The 18,011-nt window shown below is 33.3% G+C and overlaps 14 non-coding genes across 14 annotated transcripts; all 14 read left to right on the top strand.

Annotated features, from left to right (window-relative positions):
• The first annotated feature begins 39 nt into the window (after positions 1 to 39).
• TRNAP-AGG (transfer RNA proline (anticodon AGG)) lies at positions 40 to 111 on the top strand. Its single transcript has one exon. It is a non-coding gene; the product is annotated as a tRNA-Pro (tRNA).
• Positions 112 to 1,328: 1,217 nt separating this feature from the next.
• TRNAP-AGG (transfer RNA proline (anticodon AGG)) lies at positions 1,329 to 1,400 on the top strand. Its single transcript has one exon. It is a non-coding gene; the product is annotated as a tRNA-Pro (tRNA).
• Positions 1,401 to 2,617: 1,217 nt separating this feature from the next.
• On the top strand, positions 2,618 to 2,689 carry TRNAP-AGG (transfer RNA proline (anticodon AGG)). Its single transcript has one exon. It is a non-coding gene; the product is annotated as a tRNA-Pro (tRNA).
• Positions 2,690 to 3,906: 1,217 nt separating this feature from the next.
• On the top strand, positions 3,907 to 3,978 carry TRNAP-AGG (transfer RNA proline (anticodon AGG)). The gene has a single exon. It is a non-coding gene; the product is annotated as a tRNA-Pro (tRNA).
• Positions 3,979 to 5,195: 1,217 nt separating this feature from the next.
• Positions 5,196 to 5,267, top strand: TRNAP-AGG (transfer RNA proline (anticodon AGG)). Its single transcript has one exon. It is a non-coding gene; the product is annotated as a tRNA-Pro (tRNA).
• A 1,217-nt stretch (positions 5,268 to 6,484) lies between these two features.
• On the top strand, positions 6,485 to 6,556 carry TRNAP-AGG (transfer RNA proline (anticodon AGG)). The gene has a single exon. It is a non-coding gene; the product is annotated as a tRNA-Pro (tRNA).
• A 1,217-nt stretch (positions 6,557 to 7,773) lies between these two features.
• Positions 7,774 to 7,845, top strand: TRNAP-AGG (transfer RNA proline (anticodon AGG)). Its single transcript has one exon. It is a non-coding gene; the product is annotated as a tRNA-Pro (tRNA).
• A 1,217-nt stretch (positions 7,846 to 9,062) lies between these two features.
• Positions 9,063 to 9,134, top strand: TRNAP-AGG (transfer RNA proline (anticodon AGG)). Its single transcript has one exon. It is a non-coding gene; the product is annotated as a tRNA-Pro (tRNA).
• Positions 9,135 to 10,351: 1,217 nt separating this feature from the next.
• TRNAP-AGG (transfer RNA proline (anticodon AGG)) lies at positions 10,352 to 10,423 on the top strand. Its single transcript has one exon. It is a non-coding gene; the product is annotated as a tRNA-Pro (tRNA).
• A 1,217-nt stretch (positions 10,424 to 11,640) lies between these two features.
• On the top strand, positions 11,641 to 11,712 carry TRNAP-AGG (transfer RNA proline (anticodon AGG)). Its single transcript has one exon. It is a non-coding gene; the product is annotated as a tRNA-Pro (tRNA).
• A 1,217-nt stretch (positions 11,713 to 12,929) lies between these two features.
• Positions 12,930 to 13,001, top strand: TRNAP-AGG (transfer RNA proline (anticodon AGG)). The gene has a single exon. It is a non-coding gene; the product is annotated as a tRNA-Pro (tRNA).
• A 1,217-nt stretch (positions 13,002 to 14,218) lies between these two features.
• TRNAP-AGG (transfer RNA proline (anticodon AGG)) lies at positions 14,219 to 14,290 on the top strand. Its single transcript has one exon. It is a non-coding gene; the product is annotated as a tRNA-Pro (tRNA).
• Positions 14,291 to 15,507: 1,217 nt separating this feature from the next.
• TRNAP-AGG (transfer RNA proline (anticodon AGG)) lies at positions 15,508 to 15,579 on the top strand. The gene has a single exon. It is a non-coding gene; the product is annotated as a tRNA-Pro (tRNA).
• Positions 15,580 to 16,796: 1,217 nt separating this feature from the next.
• Positions 16,797 to 16,868, top strand: TRNAP-AGG (transfer RNA proline (anticodon AGG)). Its single transcript has one exon. It is a non-coding gene; the product is annotated as a tRNA-Pro (tRNA).
• Positions 16,869 to 18,011: the final 1,143 nt, after the last annotated feature.

The following is an 18,011-nucleotide window of genomic DNA, read 5'->3' as shown; positions in this document are numbered from 1 at the left end:
AATCAATTGAAAAATCCAAAGAAAAAACTTCAGGTAGGTGGCTCGTTGGTCTAGGGGTATGATTCTCGCTTAGGGTGCGAGAGGTCCCGGGTTCAAATCCCGGACGAGCCCAGATTTTCAGATTCTTTGAAATGGTTCTATTATCTTATAGTAGTCAATTTCCTGAGTGAATTTCAACTGAATGTTGTTTTTTCAAAACTCTCAAAATAGATTGTATTTACTAATTTGCACAATTGAATTTTGTTTTTTGTCAAACTGCTATAATTATTTGTAAGTACTTATCTGCACACAGCATGTGACATGTCTTGGGGTTTATCCATCAGAAAAACACTGGTGGGCATCATAAAACTTTGCACAGCAATTTTCAAGCAAGTTTACTTAGAAAATTATTGACTATTAGGAAATATTTTATTTATGCTAATATTTCCTCCTTGTACACATTAGTGACTGCTTTAAAATAATATAATTTTCACATAAAATTGGTTAAGATATCAAATAAAACATGCTTACTTGATGATTCTATGATTTTCGTTTTGGGCGTGACAGGTCCCTGGTTCAATGCCCTGACGAGCCCTCTCTTTCTTTTTACTGTGCATCTCATGGTTTATATATATCTGATTTTCTCAATTGGCTAAGTCAATAGCATCAACTGAGTTTTGTTTTTGCCATACTCCCAATAGAATTTGTACATACTTATGAATCTTGCCTTCATCATTTTCCTATTGCCTTTCTTCTATTTATGCATGATTTACACATAGCTTTTTACAAGTCTTGGGTTTTATCGATCAGACAAGTCCAAACTCTGTCGCCATTTTTATATCTTGTCACTGCACTTTCCAAATAAGCACACATAGAAAACTATCAATAGAATCTTACGGAAACATTTTAGTTGTACTACAAATAAGTGCATACTTATTAAAATTTCAACCGTATTGTGGTATATCAGGAAAACTGCAGGTTCCCTTCTGTCTAGATAGCTTTGAATGTTTTAAAAGAATAGTCTCACTTTGAAACACAAAAAGTTCAAAAATGAAATTGCAAGGTTTTCTTTTGCCTTTCTTCTGTGTCTGGAAGCATGATTTGTACATTGCAAATGACAAGTCTTTAGCTTCGTCCATGAGAGAAGCCCAAACTCTGTAGGCACTCACAAATCTTGTCCCTGCACTTTTCCTATATGCATACCTTAGAAAACTATTAACTGGACCATAAGGAAATATTTTATTTATTCTACAAATTCATTTTTACATAAATGTATATGGTGTTTTAAAAACAAAAAGCTATTTTCTAAAAATCAATTGAAAAATCCAAAGAAAAAACTTCAGGTAGGTGGCTCGTTGGTCTAGGGGTATGATTCTCGCTTAGGGTGCGAGAGGTCCCGGGTTCAAATCCCGGACGAGCCCAGATTTTCAGATTCTTTGAAATGGTTCTATTATCTTATAGTAGTCAATTTCCTGAGTGAATTTCAACTGAATGTTGTTTTTTCAAAACTCTCAAAATAGATTGTATTTACTAATTTGCACAATTGAATTTTGTTTTTTGTCAAACTGCTATAATTATTTGTAAGTACTTATCTGCACACAGCATGTGACATGTCTTGGGGTTTATCCATCAGAAAAACACTGGTGGGCATCATAAAACTTTGCACAGCAATTTTCAAGCAAGTTTACTTAGAAAATTATTGACTATTAGGAAATATTTTATTTATGCTAATATTTCCTCCTTGTACACATTAGTGACTGCTTTAAAATAATATAATTTTCACATAAAATTGGTTAAGATATCAAATAAAACATGCTTACTTGATGATTCTATGATTTTCGTTTTGGGCGCGACAGGTCCCTGGTTCAATTCCCTGACGAGCCCTCTCTTTCTTTTTACGGTGCATCTCATGGTTTATATATATCTGATTTTCTCAATTGGCTAAGTCAATAGCATCAACTGAGTTTTGTTTTTGCCATACTCCCAATAGAATTTGTACATACTTATGAATCTTGCCTTCATCATTTTCCTATTGCCTTTCTTCTATTTATGCATGATTTACACATAGCTTTTTACAAGTCTTGGGTTTTATCGATCAGACAAGTCCAAACTCTGTCGCCATTTTTATATCTTGTCACTGCACTTTCCAAATAAGCACACATAGAAAACTATCAATAGAATCTTACGGAAACATTTTAGTTGTACTACAAATAAGTGCATACTTATTAAAATTTCAACCGTATTGTGGTATATCAGGAAAACTGCAGGTTCCCTTCTGTCTAGATAGCTTTGAATGTTTTAAAAGAATAGTCTCACTTTGAAACACAAAAAGTTCAAAAATGAAATTGCAAGGTTTTCTTTTGCCTTTCTTCTGTGTCTGGAAGCATGATTTGTACATTGCAAATGACAAGTCTTTAGCTTCGTCCATGAGAGAAGCCCAAACTCTGTAGGCACTCACAAATCTTGTCCCTGCACTTTTCCTATATGCATAACTTAGAAAACTATCAACTGGACCATAAGGAAATATTTTATTTATTCTACAAATTCATTTTTACATAAATGTATATGGTGTTTTAAAAACAAAAAGCTATTTTCTAAAAATCAATTGAAAAATCCAAAGAAAAATCTTCAGGTAGGTGGCTTGTTGGTCTAGGGGTATGATTCTCGCTTAGGGTGCGAGAGGTCCCGGGTTCAAATCCCGGACGAGCCCAGATTTTCAGATTCTTTGAAATGGTTCTATTATCTTATAGTAGTCAATTTCCTGAGTGAATTTCAACTGAATGTTTTTTTTTCAAAACTCTCAAAATAGATTGTATTTACTAATTTGCACAATTGAATTTTGTTTTTTGTCAAACTGCTATAATTATTTGTAAGTACTTATCTGCACACAGCATGTGACATGTCTTGGGGTTTATCCATCAGAAAAACACTGGTGGGCATCATAAAACTTTGCACACCAATTTTCAAGCAAGTTTACTTAGAAAATTATTGACTATTAGGAAATATTTTATTTATGCTAATATTTCCTCCTTGTACACATTAGTGACTGCTTTAAAATAATATAATTTTCACATAAAATTGGTTAAGATATCAAATAAAACATGCTTACTTGATGATTCTATGATTTTCGTTTTGGGCGCGACAGGTCCCTGGTTCAATTCCCTGACGAGCCCTCTCTTTCTTTTTACGGTGCATCTCATGGTTTATATATATCTGATTTTCTCAATTGGCTAAGTCAATAGCATCAACTGAGTTTTGTTTTTGCCATACTCCCAATAGAATTTGTACATACTTATGAATCTTGCCTTCATCATTTTCCTATTGCCTTTCTTCTATTTATGCATGATTTACACATAGCTTTTTACAAGTCTTGGGTTTTATCGATCAGACAAGTCCAAACTCTGTCGCCATTTTTATATCTTGTCACTGCACTTTCCAAATAAGCACACATAGAAAACTATCAATAGAATCTTACGGAAACATTTTAGTTGTACTACAAATAAGAGCATACTTATTAAAATTTCAACCGTATTGTGGTATATCAGGAAAACTGCAGGTTCCCTTCTGTCTAGATAGCTTTGAATGTTTTAAAAGAATAGTCTCACTTTGAAACACAAAAAGTTCAAAAATGAAATTGCAAGGTTTTCTTTTGCCTTTCTTCTGTGTCTGGAAGCATGATTTGTACATTGCAAATGACAAGTCTTTAGCTTCGTCCATGAGAGAAGCCCAAACTCTGTAGGCACTCACAAATCTTGTCCCTGCACTTTTCCTATATGCATAACTTAGAAAACTATCAACTGGACCATAAGGAAATATTTTATTTATTCTACAAATTCATTTTTACATAAATGTATATGGTGTTTTAAAAACAAAAAGCTATTTTCTAAAAATCAATTGAAAAATCCAAAGAAAAATCTTCAGGTAGGTGGCTTGTTGGTCTAGGGGTATGATTCTCGCTTAGGGTGCGAGAGGTCCCGGGTTCAAATCCCGGACGAGCCCAGATTTTCAGGTTCTTTGAAATGGTTCTATTATCTTATAGTAGTCAATTTCCTGAGTGAATTTCAACTGAATGTTTTTTTTTCAAAACTCTCAAAATAGATTGTATTTACTAATTTGCACAATTGAATTTTGTTTTTTGTCAAACTGCTATAATTATTTGTAAGTACTTATCTGCACACAGCATGTGACATGTCTTGGGGTTTATCCATCAGAAAAACACTGGTGGGCATCATAAAACTTTGCACACCAATTTTCAAGCAAGTTTACTTAGAAAATTATTGACTATTAGGAAATATTTTATTTATGCTAATATTTCCTCCTTGTACACATTAGTGACTGCTTTAAAATAATATAATTTTCACATAAAATTGGTTAAGATATCAAATAAAACATGCTTACTTGATGATTCTATGATTTTCGTTTTGGGCGCGACAGGTCCCTGGTTCAATTCCCTGACGAGCCCTCTCTTTCTTTTTACGGTGCATCTCATGGTTTATATATATCTGATTTTCTCAATTGGCTAAGTCAATAGCATCAACTGAGTTTTGTTTTTGCCATACTCCCAATAGAATTTGTACATACTTATGAATCTTGCCTTCATCATTTTCCTATTGCCTTTCTTCTATTTATGCATGATTTACACATAGCTTTTTACAAGTCTTGGGTTTTATCGATCAGACAAGTCCAAACTCTGTCGCCATTTTTATATCTTGTCACTGCACTTTCCAAATAAGCACACATAGAAAACTATCAATAGAATCTTACGGAAACATTTTAGTTGTACTACAAATAAGAGCATACTTATTAAAATTTCAACCGTATTGTGGTATATCAGGAAAACTGCAGGTTCCCTTCTGTCTAGATAGCTTTGAATGTTTTAAAAGAATAGTCTCACTTTGAAACACAAAAAGTTCAAAAATGAAATTGCAAGATTTTCTTTTGCCTTTCTTCTGTGTCTGGAAGCATGATTTGTACATTGCAAATGACAAGTCTTTAGCTTCGTCCATGAGAGAAGCCCAAACTCTGTAGGCACTCACAAATCTTGTCCCTGCACTTTTCCTATATGCATACCTTAGAAAACTATCAACTGGACCATAAGGAAATATTTTATTTATTCTACAAATTCATTTTTACATAAATGTATATGGTGTTTTAAAAACAAAAAGCTATTTTCTAAAAATCAATTGAAAAATCCAAAGAAAAATCTTCAGGTAGGTGGCTCGTTGGTCTAGGGGTATGATTCTCGCTTAGGGTGCGAGAGGTCCCGGGTTCAAATCCCGGACGAGCCCAGATTTTCAGATTCTTTGAAATGGTTCTATTATCTTATAGTAGTCAATTTCCTGAGCGAATTTCAACTGAATGTTGTTTTTTCAAAACTCTCAAAATAGATTGTATTTACTAATTTGCACAATTGAATTTTGTTTTTTGTCAAACTGCTATAATTATTTGTAAGTACTTATCTGCACACAGCATGTGACATGTCTTGGGGTTTATCCATCAGAAAAACACTGGTGGGCATCATAAAACTTTGCACACCAATTTTCAAGCAAGTTTACTTAGAAAATTATTGACTATTAGGAAATATTTTATTTATGCTAATATTTCCTCCTTGTACACATTAGTGACTGCTTTAAAATAATATAATTTTCACATAAAATTGGTTAAGATATCAAATAAAACATGCTTACTTGATGATTCTATGATTTTCGTTTTGGGTGCGACAGGTCCCTGGTTCAATTCCCTGACGAGCCCTCTCTTTCTTTTTACGGTGCATCTCATGGTTTATATATATCTGATTTTCTCAATTGGCTAAGTCAATAGCATCAACTGAGTTTTGTTTTTGCCATACTCCCAATAGAATTTGTACATACTTATGAATCTTGCCTTCATCATTTTCCTATTGCCTTTCTTCTATTTATGCATGATTTACACATAGCTTTTTACAAGTCTTGGGTTTTATCGATCAGACAAGTCCAAACTCTGTCGCCATTTTTATATCTTGTCACTGCACTTTCCAAATAAGCACACATAGAAAACTATCAATAGAATCTTACGGAAACATTTTAGTTGTACTACAAATAAGTGCATACTTATTAAAATTTCAACCGTATTGTGGTATATCAGGAAAACTGCAGGTTCCCTTCTGTCTAGATAGCTTTGAATGTTTTAAAAGAATAGTCTCACTTTGAAACACAAAAAGTTCAAAAATGAAATTGCAAGGTTTTCTTTTGCCTTTCTTCTGTGTCTGGAAGCATGATTTGTACATTGCAAATGACAAGTCTTTAGCTTCGTCCATGAGAGAAGCCCAAACTCTGTAGGCACTCACAAATCTTGTCCCTGCACTTTTCCTATATGCATACCTTAGAAAACTATTAACTGGACCATAAGGAAATATTTTATTTATTCTACAAATTCATTTTTACATAAATGTATATGGTGTTTTAAAAACAAAAAGCTATTTTCTAAAAATCAATTGAAAAATCCAAAGAAAAAACTTCAGGTAGGTGGCTCGTTGGTCTAGGGGTATGATTCTCGCTTAGGGTGCGAGAGGTCCCGGGTTCAAATCCCGGACGAGCCCAGATTTTCAGATTCTTTGAAATGGTTCTATTATCTTATAGTAGTCAATTTCCTGAGTGAATTTCAACTGAATGTTGTTTTTTCAAAACTCTCAAAATAGATTGTATTTACTAATTTGCACAATTGAATTTTGTTTTTTGTCAAACTGCTATAATTATTTGTAAGTACTTATCTGCACACAGCATGTGACATGTCTTGGGGTTTATCCATCAGAAAAACACTGGTGGGCATCATAAAACTTTGCACAGCAATTTTCAAGCAAGTTTACTTAGAAAATTATTGACTATTAGGAAATATTTTATTTATGCTAATATTTCCTCCTTGTACACATTAGTGACTGCTTTAAAATAATATAATTTTCACATAAAATTGGTTAAGATATCAAATAAAACATGCTTACTTGATGATTCTATGATTTTCGTTTTGGGCGCGACAGGTCCCTGGTTCAATGCCCTGACGAGCCCTCTCTTTCTTTTTACTGTGCATCTCATGGTTTATATATATCTGATTTTCTCAATTGGCTAAGTCAATAGCATCAACTGAGTTTTGTTTTTGCCATACTCCCAATAGAATTTGTACATACTTATGAATCTTGCCTTCATCATTTTCCTATTGCCTTTCTTCTATTTATGCATGATTTACACATAGCTTTTTACAAGTCTTGGGTTTTATCGATCAGACAAGTCCAAACTCTGTCGCCATTTTTATATCTTGTCACTGCACTTTCCAAATAAGCACACATAGAAAACTATCAATAGAATCTTACGGAAACATTTTAGTTGTACTACAAATAAGAGCATACTTATTAAAATTTCAACCGTATTGTGGTATATCAGGAAAACTGCAGGTTCCCTTCTGTCTAGATAGCTTTGAATGTTTTAAAAGAATAGTCTCACTTTGAAACACAAAAAGTTCAAAAATGAAATTGCAAGATTTTCTTTTGCCTTTCTTCTGTGTCTGGAAGCATGATTTGTACATTGCAAATGACAAGTCTTTAGCTTCGTCCATGAGAGAAGCCCAAACTCTGTAGGCACTCACAAATCTTGTCCCTGCACTTTTCCTATATGCATACCTTAGAAAACTATCAACTGGACCATAAGGAAATATTTTATTTATTCTACAAATTCATTTTTACATAAATGTATATGGTGTTTTAAAAACAAAAAGCTATTTTCTAAAAATCAATTGAAAAATCCAAAGAAAATTCTTCAGGTAGGTGGCTTGTTGGTCTAGGGGTATGATTCTCGCTTAGGGTGCGAGAGGTCCTGGGTTCAAATCCCGGACGAGCCCAGATTTTCAGATTCTTTGAAATGGTTCTATTATCTTATAGTAGTCAATTTCCTGAGTGAATTTCAACTGAATGTTGTTTTTTCAAAACTCTCAAAATAGATTGTATTTACTAATTTGCACAATTGAATTTTGTTTTTTGTCAAACTGCTATAATTATTTGTAAGTACTTATCTGCACACAGCATGTGACATGTCTTGGGGTTTATCCATCAGAAAAACACTGGTGGGCATCATAAAACTTTGCACAGCAATTTTCAAGCAAGTTTACTTAGAAAATTATTGACTATTAGGAAATATTTTATTTATGCTAATATTTCCTCCTTGTACACATTAGTGACTGCTTTAAAATAATATAATTTTCACATAAAATTGGTTAAGATATCAAATAAAACATGCTTACTTGATGATTCTATGATTTTCGTTTTGGGCGCGACAGGTCCCTGGTTCAATTCCCTGACGAGCCCTCTCTTTCTTTTTACGGTGCATCTCATGGTTTATATATATCTGATTTTCTCAATTGGCTAAGTCAATAGCATCAACTGAGTTTTGTTTTTGCCATACTCCCAATAGAATTTGTACATACTTATGAATCTTGCCTTCATCATTTTCCTATTGCCTTTCTTCTATTTATGCATGATTTACACATAGCTTTTTACAAGTCTTGGGTTTTATCGATCAGACAAGTCCAAACTCTGTCGCCATTTTTATATCTTGTCACTGCACTTTCCAAATAAGCACACATAGAAAACTATCAATAGAATCTTACGGAAACATTTTAGTTGTACTACAAATAAGAGCATACTTATTAAAATTTCAACCGTATTGTGGTATATCAGGAAAACTGCAGGTTCCCTTCTGTCTAGATAGCTTTGAATGTTTTAAAAGAATAGTCTCACTTTGAAACACAAAAAGTTCAAAAATGAAATTGCAAGATTTTCTTTTGCCTTTCTTCTGTGTCTGGAAGCATGATTTGTACATTGCAAATGACAAGTCTTTAGCTTCGTCCATGAGAGAAGCCCAAACTCTGTAGGCACTCACAAATCTTGTCCCTGCACTTTTCCTATATGCATACCTTAGAAAACTATCAACTGGACCATAAGGAAATATTTTATTTATTCTACAAATTCATTTTTACATAAATGTATATGGTGTTTTAAAAACTAAAAGCTATTTTCTAAAAATCAATTGAAAAATCCAAAGAAAAATCTTCAGGTAGGTGGCTCGTTGGTCTAGGGGTATGATTCTTGCTTAGGGTGCGAGAGGTCCCGGGTTCAAATCCCGGACGAGCCCAGATTTTCAGATTCTTTGAAATGGTTCTATTATCTTATAGTAGTCAATTTCCTGAGTGAATTTCAACTGAATGTTGTTTTTTCAAAACTCTCAAAATAGATTGTATTTACTAATTTGCACAATTGAATTTTGTTTTTTGTCAAACTGCTATAATTATTTGTAAGTACTTATCTGCACACAGCATGTGACATGTCTTGGGGTTTATCCATCAGAAAAACACTGGTGGGCATCATAAAACTTTGCACACCAATTTTCAAGCAAGTTTACTTAGAAAATTATTGACTATTAGGAAATATTTTATTTATGCTAATATTTCCTCCTTGTACACATTAGTGACTGCTTTAAAATAATATAATTTTCACATAAAATTGGTTAAGATATCAAATAAAACATGCTTACTTGATGATTCTATGATTTTCGTTTTGGGTGCGACAGGTCCCTGGTTCAATTCCCTGACGAGCCCTCTCTTTCTTTTTACGGTGCATCTCATGGTTTATATATATCTGATTTTCTCAATTGGCTAAGTCAATAGCATCAACTGAGTTTTGTTTTTGCCATACTCCCAATAGAATTTGTACATACTTATGAATCTTGCCTTCATCATTTTCCTATTGCCTTTCTTCTATTTATGCATGATTTACACATAGCTTTTTACAAGTCTTGGGTTTTATCGATCAGACAAGTCCAAACTCTGTCGCCATTTTTATATCTTGTCACTGCACTTTCCAAATAAGCACACATAGAAAACTATCAATAGAATCTTACGGAAACATTTTAGTTGTACTACAAATAAGTGCATACTTATTAAAATTTCAACCGTATTGTGGTATATCAGGAAAACTGCAGGTTCCCTTCTGTCTAGATAGCTTTGAATGTTTTAAAAGAAAAGTCTCACTTTGAAACAAAAAAAGTTCAAAAATGAAATTGCAAGGTTTTCTTTTGCCTTTCTTCTGTGTCTGGAAGCATGATTTGTACATTGCAAATGACAAGTCTTTAGCTTCGTCCATGAGAGAAGCCCAAACTCTGTAGGCACTCACAAATCTTGTCCCTGCACTTTTCCTATATGCATACCTTAGAAAACTATTAACTGGACCATAAGGAAATATTTTATTTATTCTACAAATTCATTTTTACATAAATGTATATGGTGTTTTAAAAACAAAAAGCTATTTTCTAAAAATCAATTGAAAAATCCAAAGAAAAAACTTCAGGTAGGTGGCTCGTTGGTCTAGGGGTATGATTCTCGCTTAGGGTGCGAGAGGTCCCGGGTTCAAATCCCGGACGAGCCCAGATTTTCAGATTCTTTGAAATGGTTCTATTATCTTATAGTAGTCAATTTCCTGAGTGAATTTCAACTGAATGTTGTTTTTTCAAAACTCTCAAAATAGATTGTATTTACTAATTTGCACAATTGAATTTTGTTTTTTGTCAAACTGCTATAATTATTTGTAAGTACTTATCTGCACACAGCATGTGACATGTCTTGGGGTTTATCCATCAGAAAAACACTGGTGGGCATCATAAAACTTTGCACACCAATTTTCAAGCAAGTTTACTTAGAAAATTATTGACTATTAGGAAATATTTTATTTATGCTAATATTTCCTCCTTGTACACATTAGTGACTGCTTTAAAATAATATAATTTTCACATAAAATTGGTTAAGATATCAAATAAAACATGCTTACTTGATGATTCTATGATTTTCGTTTTGGGCGCGACAGGTCCCTGGTTCAATTCCCTGACGAGCCCTCTCTTTCTTTTTACGGTGCATCTCATGGTTTATATATATCTGATTTTCTCAATTGGCTTAGTCAATAGCATCAACTGAGTTTTGTTTTTGCCATACTCCCAATAGAATTTGTACATACTTATGAATCTTGCCTTCATCATTTTCCTATTGCCTTTCTTCTATTTATGCATGATTTACACATAGCTTTTTACAAGTCTTGGGTTTTATCGATCAGACAAGTCCAAACTCTGTCGCCATTTTTATATCTTGTCACTGCACTTTCCAAATAAGCACACATAGAAAACTATCAATAGAATCTTACGGAAACATTTTAGTTGTACTACAAATAAGTGCATACTTATTAAAATTTCAACCGTATTGTGGTATATCAGGAAAACTGCAGGTTCCCTTCTGTCTAGATAGCTTTGAATGTTTTAAAAGAATAGTCTCACTTTGAAACACAAAAAGTTCAAAAATGAAATTGCAAGGTTTTCTTTTGCCTTTCTTCTGTGTCTGGAAGCATGATTTGTACATTGCAAATGACAAGTCTTTAGCTTCGTCCATGAGAGAAGCCCAAACTCTGTAGGCACTCACAAATCTTGTCCCTGCACTTTTCCTATATGCATACCTTAGAAAACTATCAACTGGACCATAAGGAAATATTTTATTTATTCTACAAATTCATTTTTACATAAATGTATATGGTGTTTTAAAAACAAAAAGCTATTTTCTAAAAATCAATTGAAAAATCCAAAGAAAAATCTTCAGGTAGGTGGCTTGTTGGTCTAGGGGTATGATTCTCGCTTAGGGTGCGAGAGGTCCCGGGTTCAAATCCCGGACGAGCCCAGATTTTCAGATTCTTTGAAATGGTTCTATTATCTTATAGTAGTCAATTTCCTGAGTGAATTTCAACTGAATGTTGTTTTTTCAAAACTCTCAAAATAGATTGTATTTACTAATTTGCACAATTGAATTTTGTTTTTTGTCAAACTGCTATAATTATTTGTAAGTACTTATCTGCACACAGCATGTGACATGTCTTGGGGTTTATCCATCAGAAAAACACTGGTGGGCATCATAAAACTTTGCACACCAATTTTCAAGCAAGTTTACTTAGAAAATTATTGACTATTAGGAAATATTTTATTTATGCTAATATTTCCTCCTTGTACACATTAGTGACTGCTTTAAAATAATATAATTTTCACATAAAATTGGTTAAGATATCAAATAAAACATGCTTACTTGATGATTCTATGATTTTCGTTTTGGGCGCGACAGGTCCCTGGTTCAATTCCCTGACGAGCCCTCTCTTTCTTTTTACGGTGCATCTCATGGTTTATATATATCTGATTTTCTCAATTGGCTAAGTCAATAGCATCAACTGAGTTTTGTTTTTGCCATACTCCCAATAGAATTTGTACATACTTATGAATCTTGCCTTCATCATTTTCCTATTGCCTTTCTTCTATTTATGCATGATTTACACATAGCTTTTTACAAGTCTTGGGTTTTATCGATCAGACAAGTCCAAACTCTGTCGCCATTTTTATATCTTGTCACTGCACTTTCCAAATAAGCACACATAGAAAACTATCAATAGAATCTTACGGAAACATTTTATTTGTACTACAAATAAGTGCATACTTATTAAAATTTCAACCGTATTGTGGTATATCAGGAAAACTGCAGGTTCCCTTCTGTCTAGATAGCTTTGAATGTTTTAAAAGAATAGTCTCACTTTGAAACACAAAAAGTTCAAAAATGAAATTGCAAGGTTTTCTTTTGCCTTTCTTCTGTGTCTGGAAGCATGATTTGTACATTGCAAATGACAAGTCTTTAGCTTCGTCCATGAGAGAAGCCCAAACTCTGTAGGCACTCACAAATCTTGTCCCTGCACTTTTCCTATATGCATACCTTAGAAAACTATCAACTGGACCATAAGGAAATATTTTATTTATTCTACAAATTCATTTTTACATAAATGTATATGGTGTTTTAAAAACAAAAAGCTATTTTCTAAAAATCAATTGAAAAATCCAAAGAAAAATCTTCAGGTAGGTGGCTCGTTGGTCTAGGGGTATGATTCTCGCTTAGGGTGCGAGAGGTCCCGGGTTCAAATCCCGGACGAGCCCAGATTTTCAGATTCTTTGAAATGGTTCTATTATCTTATAGTAGTCAATTTCCTGAGTGAATTTCAACTGAATGTTGTTTTTTCAAAACTCTCAAAATAGATTGTATTTACTAATTTGCACAATTGAATTTTGTTTTTTGTCAAACTGCTATAATTATTTGTAAGTACTTATCTGCACACAGCATGTGACATGTCTTGGGGTTTATCCATCAGAAAAACACTGGTGGGCATCATAAAACTTTGCACAGCAATTTTCAAGCAAGTTTACTTAGAAAATTATTGACTATTAGGAAATATTTTATTTATGCTAATATTTCCTCCTTGTACACATTAGTGACTGCTTTAAAATAATATAATTTTCACATAAAATTGGTTAAGATATCAAATAAAACATGCTTACTTGATGATTCTATGATTTTCGTTTTGGGCGCGACAGGTCCCTGGTTCAATTCCCTGACGAGCCCTCTCTTTCTTTTTACGGTGCATCTCATGGTTTATATATATCTGATTTTCTCAATTGGCTAAGTCAATAGCATCAACTGAGTTTTGTTTTTGCCATACTCCCAATAGAATTTGTACATACTTATGAATCTTGCCTTCATCATTTTCCTATTGCCTTTCTTCTATTTATGCATGATTTACACATAGCTTTTTACAAGTCTTGGGTTTTATCGATCAGACAAGTCCAAACTCTGTCGCCATTTTTATATCTTGTCACTGCACTTTCCAAATAAGCACACATAGAAAACTATCAATAGAATCTTACGGAAACATTTTAGTTGTACTACAAATAAGTGCATACTTATTAAAATTTCAACCGTATTGTGGTATATCAGGAAAACTGCAGGTTCCCTTCTGTCTAGATAGCTTTGAATGTTTTAAAAGAAAAGTCTCACTTTGAAACAAAAAAAGTTCAAAAATGAAATTGCAAGGTTTTCTTTTGCCTTTCTTCTGTGTCTGGAAGCATGATTTGTACATTGCAAATGACAAGTCTTTAGCTTCGTCCATGAGAGAAGCCCAAACTCTGTAGGCACTCACAAATCTTGTCCCTGCACTTTTCCTATATGCATACCTTAGAAAACTATTAACTGGACCATAAGGAAATATTTTATTTATTCTACAAATTCATTTTTACATAAATGTATATGGTGTTTTAAAAACAAAAAGCTATTTTCTAAAAATCAATTGAAAAATCCAAAGAAAAAACTTCAGGTAGGTGGCTCGTTGGTCTAGGGGTATGATTCTCGCTTAGGGTGCGAGAGGTCCCGGGTTCAAATCCCGGACGAGCCCAGATTTTCAGGTTCTTTGAAATGGTTCTATTATCTTATAGTAGTCAATTTCCTGAGTGAATTTCAACTGAATGTTTTTTTTTCAAAACTCTCAAAATAGATTGTATTTACTAATTTGCACAATTGAATTTTGTTTTTTGTCAAACTGCTATAATTATTTGTAAGTACTTATCTGCACACAGCATGTGACATGTCTTGGGGTTTATCCATCAGAAAAACACTGGTGGGCATCATAAAACTTTGCACACCAATTTTCAAGCAAGTTTACTTAGAAAATTATTGACTATTAGGAAATATTTTATTTATGCTAATATTTCCTCCTTGTACACATTAGTGACTGCTTTAAAATAATATAATTTTCACATAAAATTGGTTAAGATATCAAATAAAACATGCTTACTTGATGATTCTATGATTTTCGTTTTGGGCGCGACAGGTCCCTGGTTCAATTCCCTGACGAGCCCTCTCTTTCTTTTTACGGTGCATCTCATGGTTTATATATATCTGATTTTCTCAATTGGCTAAGTCAATAGCATCAACTGAGTTTTGTTTTTGCCATACTCCCAATAGAATTTGTACATACTTATGAATCTTGCCTTCATCATTTTCCTATTGCCTTTCTTCTATTTATGCATGATTTACACATAGCTTTTTACAAGTCTTGGGTTTTATCGATCAGACAAGTCCAAACTCTGTCGCCATTTTTATATCTTGTCACTGCACTTTCCAAATAAGCACACATAGAAAACTATCAATAGAATCTTACGGAAACATTTTAGTTGTACTACAAATAAGAGCATACTTATTAAAATTTCAACCGTATTGTGGTATATCAGGAAAACTGCAGGTTCCCTTCTGTCTAGATAGCTTTGAATGTTTTAAAAGAATAGTCTCACTTTGAAACACAAAAAGTTCAAAAATGAAATTGCAAGATTTTCTTTTGCCTTTCTTCTGTGTCTGGAAGCATGATTTGTACATTGCAAATGACAAGTCTTTAGCTTCGTCCATGAGAGAAGCCCAAACTCTGTAGGCACTCACAAATCTTGTCCCTGCACTTTTCCTATATGCATACCTTAGAAAACTATCAACTGGACCATAAGGAAATATTTTATTTATTCTACAAATTCATTTTTACATAAATGTATATGGTGTTTTAAAAACAAAAAGCTATTTTCTAAAAATCAATTGAAAAATCCAAAGAAAAATCTTCAGGTAGGTGGCTCGTTGGTCTAGGGGTATGATTCTCGCTTAGGGTGCGAGAGGTCCCGGGTTCAAATCCCGGACGAGCCCAGATTTTCAGATTCTTTGAAATGGTTCTATTATCTTATAGTAGTCAATTTCCTGAGCGAATTTCAACTGAATGTTGTTTTTTCAAAACTCTCAAAATAGATTGTATTTACTAATTTGCACAATTGAATTTTGTTTTTTGTCAAACTGCTATAATTATTTGTAAGTACTTATCTGCACACAGCATGTGACATGTCTTGGGGTTTATCCATCAGAAAAACACTGGTGGGCATCATAAAACTTTGCACACCAATTTTCAAGCAAGTTTACTTAGAAAATTATTGACTATTAGGAAATATTTTATTTATGCTAATATTTCCTCCTTGTACACATTAGTGACTGCTTTAAAATAATATAATTTTCACATAAAATTGGTTAAGATATCAAATAAAACATGCTTACTTGATGATTCTATGATTTTCGTTTTGGGTGCGACAGGTCCCTGGTTCAATTCCCTGACGAGCCCTCTCTTTCTTTTTACGGTGCATCTCATGGTTTATATATATCTGATTTTCTCAATTGGCTAAGTCAATAGCATCAACTGAGTTTTGTTTTTGCCATACTCCCAATAGAATTTGTACATACTTATGAATCTTGCCTTCATCATTTTCCTATTGCCTTTCTTCTATTTATGCATGATTTACACATAGCTTTTTACAAGTCTTGGGTTTTATCGATCAGACAAGTCCAAACTCTGTCGCCATTTTTATATCTTGTCACTGCACTTTCCAAATAAGCACACATAGAAAACTATCAATAGAATCTTACGGAAACATTTTAGTTGTACTACAAATAAGTGCATACTTATTAAAATTTCAACCGTATTGTGGTATATCAGGAAAACTGCAGGTTCCCTTCTGTCTAGATAGCTTTGAATGTTTTAAAAGAATAGTCTCACTTTGAAACACAAAAAGTTCAAAAATGAAATTGCAAGGTTTTCTTTTGCCTTTCTTCTGTGTCTGGAAGCATGATTTGTACATTGCAAATGACAAGTCTTTAGCTTCGTCCATGAGAGAAGCCCAAACTCTGTAGGCACTCACAAATCTTGTCCCTGCACTTTTCCTATATGCATACCTTAGAAAACTATTAACTGGACCATAAGGAAATATTTTATTTATTCTACAAATTCATTTTTACATAAATGTATATGGTGTTTTAAAAACAAAAAGCTATTTTCTAAAAATCAATTGAAAAATCCAAAGAAAAAACTTCAGGTAGGTGGCTCGTTGGTCTAGGGGTATGATTCTCGCTTAGGGTGCGAGAGGTCCCGGGTTCAAATCCCGGACGAGCCCAGATTTTCAGATTCTTTGAAATGGTTCTATTATCTTATAGTAGTCAATTTCCTGAGTGAATTTCAACTGAATGTTGTTTTTTCAAAACTCTCAAAATAGATTGTATTTACTAATTTGCACAATTGAATTTTGTTTTTTGTCAAACTGCTATAATTATTTGTAAGTACTTATCTGCACACAGCATGTGACATGTCTTGGGGTTTATCCATCAGAAAAACACTGGTGGGCATCATAAAACTTTGCACAGCAATTTTCAAGCAAGTTTACTTAGAAAATTATTGACTATTAGGAAATATTTTATTTATGCTAATATTTCCTCCTTGTACACATTAGTGACTGCTTTAAAATAATATAATTTTCACATAAAATTGGTTAAGATATCAAATAAAACATGCTTACTTGATGATTCTATGATTTTCGTTTTGGGCGCGACAGGTCCCTGGTTCAATGCCCTGACGAGCCCTCTCTTTCTTTTTACTGTGCATCTCATGGTTTATATATATCTGATTTTCTCAATTGGCTAAGTCAATAGCATCAACTGAGTTTTGTTTTTGCCATACTCCCAATAGAATTTGTACATACTTATGAATCTTGCCTTCATCATTTTCCTATTGCCTTTCTTCTATTTATGCATGATTTACACATAGCTTTTTACAAGTCTTGGGTTTTATCGATCAGACAAGTCCAAACTCTGTCGCCATTTTTATATCTTGTCACTGCACTTTCCAAATAAGCACACATAGAAAACTATCAATAGAATCTTACGGAAACATTTTAGTTGTACTACAAATAAGAGCATACTTATTAAAATTTCAACCGTATTGTGGTATATCAGGAAAACTGCAGGTTCCCTTCTGTCTAGATAGCTTTGAATGTTTTAAAAGAATAGTCTCACTTTGAAACACAAAAAGTTCAAAAATGAAATTGCAAGATTTTCTTTTGCCTTTCTTCTGTGTCTGGAAGCATGATTTGTACATTGCAAATGACAAGTCTTTAGCTTCGTCCATGAGAGAAGCCCAAACTCTGTAGGCACTCACAAATCTTGTCCCTGCACTTTTCCTATATGCATACCTTAGAAAACTATCAACTGGACCATAAGGAAATATTTTATTTATTCTACAAATTCATTTTTACATAAATGTA

The sequence above is a fragment of the Taudactylus pleione genome, unplaced genomic scaffold (genome assembly GCF_031769625.1).
Source record: "Taudactylus pleione unplaced genomic scaffold, aTauple2 ptg000317l, whole genome shotgun sequence".
Classification (NCBI taxonomy): domain Eukaryota; kingdom Metazoa; phylum Chordata; class Amphibia; order Anura; family Myobatrachidae; genus Taudactylus; species Taudactylus pleione.
The sequence above is the reverse complement of the archived record's forward strand: the minus strand, read 5'-3'. Positions and strand labels throughout refer to the sequence as shown.